Here is an 8,365-nt window from a genome sequence, read left to right as displayed (position 1 = left end):
AACACCAGGAAAGAAAGAGACACCACCTGCACCCACAGGAAGATGATAATATAAGAACACATCCAACAACAGGAAAACCAATACGACAACACCAGAGTCTAGGGACTCTACACCAGCAAGACCTGAACATCCGATCACAGATGAAGCAGAAGAGAATAACCTTAAAAACAAATTTATGGAGATTATAGAGATGGTAAGAGAGAAAATCCTTCAGAGAAATGGATAAGAGAAACCAAAAAAATGCAAGAAATCAAGGAAAGCTAAAAAAAAATGTCAAGAAAATAAACAGCTGAAGGAAACAGTTCAGGACCTGAAAACTAAATTAGAGACAATAAAGAAAGTGTCATTATTTCTGAGGGAATGCTGGAAGTGGAAAAGCTGAGTAAACCATCAGGAACCACTGATGCAAGCATAACCAACAGAATACAAGAGATGGAAGATGGAATCTCAGATGCTAAAAATAAACTAGAGGAAATGAACTCATCAAGCAAAGAAAATATTAAGTCCAACAAATCCATAACAAAAAATATCCATGAAATATAGGACACCATGAAAAGACCAAACCTAAGGGTAATAGGTATAGAAGAAGGTGAAAAAAATCCAACTTAAAGGTACAGAAAACATATTCAACAAAATCATAGAAGAAAACTTTCTGAACCTAAATAAATACATGCCAATGAAAGTACAAGAAGCCTACAGAACGCCAAATAGAGTGGACCACAAAAGAAAGTAAAATTCTCATATAATAATTGAAACACCAAATGTACAGAATAAAGAAAAAATATTAAGAGCAGCAAGGGAAGAAGGCCAAGTAACATATAAAGGCAAACCTATCAGAATTACACCAGACTTCTCCATGGAAACTCTGAAATCCAGAAGGACCTGGATAGATATTCTACCAACTCTGAGAGAACTCGGATGCCAGCCCAGACTACTATACCCAGCAAAGCTTTCAATCACTATAAATGGAGAAAACAAGATATTCCACGACAAAAACAGATTTAAACAATATGTAACCACTAATCCAGCCTTACAGAAAGTGCTGGAAGGAAAACTCCAACCTAAGGAAATTAACTACACTCACAAAAACATGGGCAATAGATAATCCCACTCTACAAAACACAAAATAAAAGGCAGGGTAAATCCACATACAATACCAGTAAAAATAACAAATCAAAAACAAACAAGAATAAACTCTCAATGGAACTTAATTTCCCTCAGTATTAATGGTCTTAACTCTCCTATAAAAAGACACAGGCTAACAGACTGGATATGAAGACAGAATCCATCCTTCTGCTGCATACAAGAAACACATCTCAAATTCAAAGACAGACATTACCTCATAGTAAAGAGTTGGGATAAGATATTCCAATCAAATGGACCCAAGAAACGAGCTGGGATAGCTATCCTAGTACCTAACAAGTTAGACTTCAAACTAAACTCAATCAAAAGAGATGAAGAAGGTCATTTCATATTCATCACAGAAAAATCCATCAGGAAAAAATCTTAATTCTAAACATCTAAGCCCCCAAAACAAAGGCACCCACATTCATAAAAGAAACATTACTAAAATTCAAATCACAAATAAGACCTCACACAGTTATAGTGGGAAACTTCAACACCCCACTATCACCACTGGACAGGACCACCACATAGAAATTTAACAAAGAGGAAAGGAAATAACAGAAGTTTTGACCCAGTTGGGATTAACAGACATCTATAGAACTTTCCATTAAAACACAAAAAGAATATACCTTCTTTTCAGCATCACATGGAACCTTCTCAAAAATTGACCACATACTAGGCAACATAGCAAACCTCAACAGGTACAAAAAATTGGAATAACCCCCTGTGTCTCATCAGACAACCATGCTTTAAAGTTAGAAATCAAAAACGAAAAAAGTGTAGAAAACCTACCAACTCATGAAAATTGAACAACACACAATTGCACCATTCCTGGGTCAAGGAAGAAATTAAGAAAGAAATTAAAGACTTCCTAGAATTCAATGAAAATATAGACACAACATACCCAAACTCATGGGACACTTTGAAAGCAGTACTAAGAGGAAAGTTCATAGCTCTAAGTGCTCACATGAAGAAACTAGAGAATAGCCACACCAGAGAGTTGACATCATATCTGAAAGCTCTAGAACAAACAGAAGCAAATTCACCCCAGAGGAGGAGATGCCAGGACATAATCAAACTGAGGGCAGAAATCAATAAAGTTAAAACAAAGAAAATAATTCAAAGAATCAATATAACAAAGAGTTGGTTCTTCGAGAAAATCAACAAGATAGACAAACCGTTATCCAAACTAACCAAAAGGCAGAGAGAGAACATGCAAATTAACAAAATCAGAAATGAAAAGTGGGACATAACAACGGACACTGAGGAAATCCAGAGAATCTTCAGGTCATACTTTGAAAACCTGTACTCCACAAAATTGGAAAATTTAAAGGAAATGGACAATTTTCTGGACAGATATCACTTACCAAAATTGAAACAAGAACAGATAAGCAACTTAAACAGACCTATAACCTCTAAGGAAATAGAAGCAGTCATCAAAAGTCGCCCAACCAAAAAAAGCCCGGGGCCAGATGGATTCAGTGCAGAATTCTACCAGAAATTCAAAGAAGAGCTAATACAAATTGTTCCACATAATAGAAGCTGAAGGGATATTGCCAAACTCTTTTTATGAGGCAACAATAACTTGATACCTAAGCCACACAAAGACACAACTAAGAAAGAGAACTGCAGACCAATATCCCTCATGAACATTGATGCAAAATTCTCAATAAAATACTGGCAAATTGAATCCAAGAACACATCAGAGAAATCATTTACCATGATCAAATAGACTTCATCCCAGGGATGCAAGGATGGTTCAACATATGAAAATCCATCAATGTATTCCACCATATAAACAGAGAGGGGAATAAAAAAAAAAAAAAACCATGATCATCTCACTACATGCCGAAAAAGCCTTTGACAAAATCCAACACCCCTTCATGATAAAGGTCTTGGAGAAAACAGGGATAACAGGAAAATACCTCAACATAATAAAAGCAATATACAGCAAGCCAACAGCCAACATCAAATTAAATGAAGAGAAACTCAATCAAATTCCTCTAAAATCGGGGACAAGACAAGGCTGTCCACTCTCTCCATACTTCCTCAAAATTGTCCTTGAAGTTCTAGCTAGAGCAATAAGACAACCAAAGGAGAACAAGTCCATATAATTCGGAAAGGAAGAAGTCAAACTCTCACTATTTTCAGACGATATGATAGTCTATATTAGTGACCCGAAAAACTCTACCAGGGAACTCCTACAGCTGATAAACACCTTCAGCAAAGTGGCAGGATACAAGACTAACTCAAAAAATATCTGTAGCCCTACTATATACTGATGACACATTGGTGGAGATAGAAATCAGAGAAACATCACCCTTTACAATTGCCACAAACAACTTAAAATACTTTGGGATAAAAATAAACCAAAAATGTGAAATACCTGTACTATAAGAATTTTGAGGCCGCTCATGGCTCCCCTGCCCAGGACGGGATGCCCAGATGGGGGAACCTGGAGTGCCCCCCCTGGATGATGGCTGGGGCTGGAAGGGCAGTGAGGAGGGCAGCGAGGTGGGCACTCAAGGCAGTGAGGGTGTCGGAGGTGACGGGTAACCTGATGCAGAGGGTGTGTGAAGCCTGACATCAAGCAGACTTTTCAAGAGGCCCTGGCCATATACCCTCCTTGTAGCCAAAGCAAGATCATCCTGTCAGATGAGGGCAAGATGTATGGCTGGAATGAACTCATTCCCTGTTACATCAAGGTGAGGACAGGAAAGACTGGAACTCGAAAGCAGGTCTCTAGTCACATCCAAGTTTTGGCTCAAAGGAAATTGAGAGAAATTCAGTCCAAGCTGAAGGACCAAGTTTCCAAGGACAAAGTATTCCAGACGATGGCTACCATGGCTTCAACACAGCTCATCTCTGCACCATCCCTCCAGGCCAAACTGTGTCCTTCTGGCCCTCAGACCACTGAGCTTTTCCACTTCAGGTCAGGAAGCTCTGGGCCTCCGTGGAATGTTCCAGACGTGAAGCTGTACTCACAGCCAACATTCTCTGTCTCCCTGACTCCTCCATCCACTGACCTGCCAGGGTATGAGCCACCCCAAGCCCTGTCACCCCTGCCTCCACCTGCTCCATCTCCCCCAGCTTTCCAGGCTCGAGCCCTGAGCACTGCATGCCTGCAGCTTGTGGAGTTCTCCGCTCTTGTGGAGCTACTGGATGCAGTTGGTACTTTCCAGAGGCACCTGTTTGTCCACATCAGTCAGCAGTGTGCCAGTACCTGGTTAACTTCCTACACAAGAAATGCCAGCTGCCTGAACGCTACATGATGAACAGTGTCTTGGAGAACTTCACTATCCTCCAAGTGATAACAATCAGGGACACTCAGGAACTGCTGCTGTGCACTACCTACATCTTCAAGGTCTCCACCAGCGAAAACGGAGCCCAACATCACATTTACCGCCTGGTCAGGGAATGATGGGCCCCATTACTGCTTTTCCTCAGAACACCCCCTTCCCAGGAAGGGCCCGTCGGCTCTCCTTGTACCCCTCATTTGGAGAGGGGACCATGATTTAAAAAGGCCTGATTGCAGAAGCTTGAGCAATGGGATCTGGCTCCTATTACAGGGGAACACCAAAACTTGGTTGTTGAGCTGAAGGAGCTGATTTTGAGGTGAGACATCACAGGGAGCATCTGACAGGGATTGGGGACAGGAGTGCACACCCACAGGTTCAGCATTGGCCTCTCGGTTCTACAAGGCTCCTTTGCTCTTCGGGAGAAGGGAGATGAGCTGTGCCGGGGGATATTACTCATTGCCTTGTACCCTTCTTACCTACCTTCCCCTCCCCATGTCTGCCTCTCCTCCACACCATTTCTCTGATCTGGGATGTCCCAGCTGGGGGTAGAGTGAAGTGGGACCTGGATTTTTTTAATATAAGGAGATATTTATACAGTGTTAAAGATGTAATGTTATCTCAGCTAGGCAAGCAGCAGGGTGGGACTTCCTAATCTTGTCCCCATTTTAAGTGAGCCACAGACCACCCTGCAACCTTCCTTTCCCAAAGAGTGATGGTTTATGTTTCGAAGGAGAATAAAGCTATTTGTACCAAAAAAAAAAAAAAAAGATTTTTGAGTCTCTAAAGAACGAAATTAAAGAAGATACCAGAAAATGGAAAGATTTCCCATGTTCTTGGATAGGTAGGGTCAACTAAGTAAAACTGGCAATCTTGCCCAAAGCAATCTACAGATTCAATGCAATCTCCATCAAAATCCCAGCACAATTCTTCAGAGATTTGAAAGAACAATTCTCAACTTTATATGGAGAGACAAAAAACTCAACATAGCCAAAACAACCCTGTACAATAAAGGAACTTCTGGAGGCATTACCATCCCTAACTTCAAGCTCTATTACAGAGCTATAGTCCTGAAAACAGCTTGGTATTGGCACAAAAATAGACAGGTAGACCAAAGGAATAGATTTGAAAAGCCTGATATTAACCCACACACATATGAACACCTCATTTTCATAAACAATCCAAATTTATACCATGGAACAAAGAGAACATTTCAACAAATGGTGCTGGTATAACTAGCTGAGAACATGTAGAAGACTGCAGTTAGACATAAGCCTTGCAAAAAACTTAAGTCCAAATGGATCAAAGACCTCAACATAAATCCAGCTACACTGAACCTATTAGAAGACAAAGTGGGAAATACCCTTGAATTAATTGGTACAGGAGACCGATTCCTGAACATTACAGCAGTAGCACAGACATTGAGGTCAACAATTGATAAATGGGACCACCTGAAACTGAGAAGATTCTGGAAGACAAAGGAGACAGTCAGCAAGACAAAATGGCAGCCCACAGACTGGGAAAAGATATTAACCAACCCCATATCTGATAGAGGACTGATCTCCAAAATATAGAAAGAACTCAAGAACCTAGTCTCCAAAATACCAAACCATCCAATTAAAAAGTGAGGTACAGAACTAAACAGAAAATTCTCAATAGAGGAATCTAAAATGGCTGAAAGACACATAAGAAAGTGTTCAACGTCATTAGCCATCAGGGAAATGCAAATCAAAACAACTCTGATATACCATCTTACTCCTGTCAGAACGGCCAAAATCAAAAACACCAATGACAGTTCATGCTGGAGAGCATATGGACAAAGGGGAACACTTCTCCACTTCTGGTAGGAGTGCCAACTTGTGCAGCCACTTTGGAAATCAGTATGGTGACTCCTCAAGAAAATGGGAATCAGTCTACCACAAGATCCAGCAAGTCCACTCTTAGGCATATATCCAAAAGAAGAACAATCATACAACAAGGACATCTGTTCAATGATGTCCATAGCAGCATTATTTGTAATAGCCAGAAACTGGAAGCATCCTAGATGCCCCTCAACCAATAAAATGTGGTACATTTACACAATGGAGCACTACTCAGTGGGGAAAAAACAATTGACTCTTGAATTTGCAGGAAAATGGATGGAACTAGAAGAAACCATTCTGAGGGAAGTAACCCAATAGCAAAAAGACAAACATGGAATGTACTCCCTCATATGTGGACTTTAGATATAGATATAGGATTACTAGCCTACAATCCACACTGCCAAAGAAGCTAATAAACAAGCCGGACCCTAAGAGAGACATACATGGTCCCCTGGAGAAGGGGAAAGGGTCAAGATCTCCTGAGCAAATTGGGAGCACAGGAAGGGGGGGAGTGAGCTAGGAGAATGTGAAGTGGAGAAGAGGAGGGATGCAGAGGACATGAGGGAGCAGAAAGGTTGAGTCAGGGGAAGAATATATGATAAAAAAATGGAGATACCATACTAGATGGAGACATTTTTGGTTTACAGACAAATCAGGCACTAGGGAAATGTGTGGAGATCTACAAAGATGACACCAGCTAGCAATCTAAGCAACAGATGAGAGGTTACCTTAAATGCCCTCCCCTGATAATGAGATTGATGACTAACTTATATGGCATCCTATAGCCTTCATCCAGCAGCTGGTGGAAGTAGAAGCAGACAAATGCAACTAATGGTCGAACTGAACTGGAACCCAGATGCAGAGAAGGATGAGTGAAGAGCAAAGGTGTCCAGACCAGACTGGTGAAACCCACAGAAACAGATGCCTGAACAAAAGGGATATCTTGTTCCCTAGATTGATAGCTGGGATAACAGCATGTGACTGATCGAGACCCCAGGAACCTGGGTTTCATTGAGGAGACCTCAAAAGTCTACGGCACCTCCTGTAGTACTTATCCTTAACATAGGTATGGAATTTGGGAGCCCATTCCATATAGAGGGATACTCCCTAAACCAAGACACATGGGGGAGGGCCTAGGCCTTATCCCAAAGGATACAATAGACTCTGATGACACCCCATGGAAGGCCTCACCATCCAGGGGGAGCAGAAAGATAATGTGATAGATAGGGTTTTAGTTGGGGGGGAGTGTTATGGGAGGACAGGAGGGAGAAGGGAACTGGGATTGTCATGTAAAACAATCCTGTTTCTAATTCAAATTTTTAAAAAAAGTTGAAAAAACCTAAAAACAAATTAGATGTCCCTCAATAGACAAATGGATAAAGGAGATGTGGTATATTTACACAATGGAGTATTACTCAGTTGTTTAAAAATGACATAGTAAAATTTGTAGGCTAATTGAAGGAACTAGAAAAATCAGACTGTGTGATGTAACCCACATCCATAAAGACAGATATGATATACATTTCCTTATATGTGGGTATTTGTTGTGAAGGCAATGATAACCAAGATGCAATCCATGGAATCACAGAGGGTAGCTACAGAGTAAGGGACTAGAATGAACTGATAGATTGCAGTAGGAAAGGGAAATCAAAACAGATAGCTATGGATAGATGGGGTTGTAATAATGGGAGCATCAAGTTGGGAGGCAGAAGAGAGGAGGTCGTAGGAGAGAACACAGGGAGAGACAGCAAAATATTGGGGCATTTGAAGGATAGTATGGAAAGCTACTAAGGTAGAAACTTACTAAAATATATATGTATATGAAATTTATATGAATGAAATTGACAAATAATGGCAGAGAAAAGAATCCCAGCTGGCCATCTTTTGTCATCAAAAGGAAGCATTCATTATTGGGATAGGTTTACATCTAATTGAGTTGTTTGCTAAAGAGGTCTCAGAGGAACTCCCAAACACTATAAGCTGTTGCCAAGACAATAGGTTGCTGTTCTTAAACTGGCAGAAAGGCACCATTGCTATAGACAATAACCACACATTTCATTGAACATAGAGAAGTCGAACTAG

At 40.7% G+C, this 8,365-nt stretch overlaps 1 pseudogene; it reads left to right on the top strand.

Annotated features, from left to right (window-relative positions):
• The first annotated feature begins 3,570 nt into the window (after window positions 1-3,570).
• On the top strand, window positions 3,571-4,397 carry LOC100765685 (annotated as a pseudogene).
• Window positions 4,398-8,365: the final 3,968 nt, after the last annotated feature.

Source organism: Cricetulus griseus, chromosome X (genome assembly GCF_003668045.3).
Source record: "Cricetulus griseus strain 17A/GY chromosome X, alternate assembly CriGri-PICRH-1.0, whole genome shotgun sequence".
Classification (NCBI taxonomy): domain Eukaryota; kingdom Metazoa; phylum Chordata; class Mammalia; order Rodentia; family Cricetidae; genus Cricetulus; species Cricetulus griseus.
Note: the sequence above shows the minus strand (reverse complement) of the source record. Positions and strands in the feature narration are given on the sequence as shown.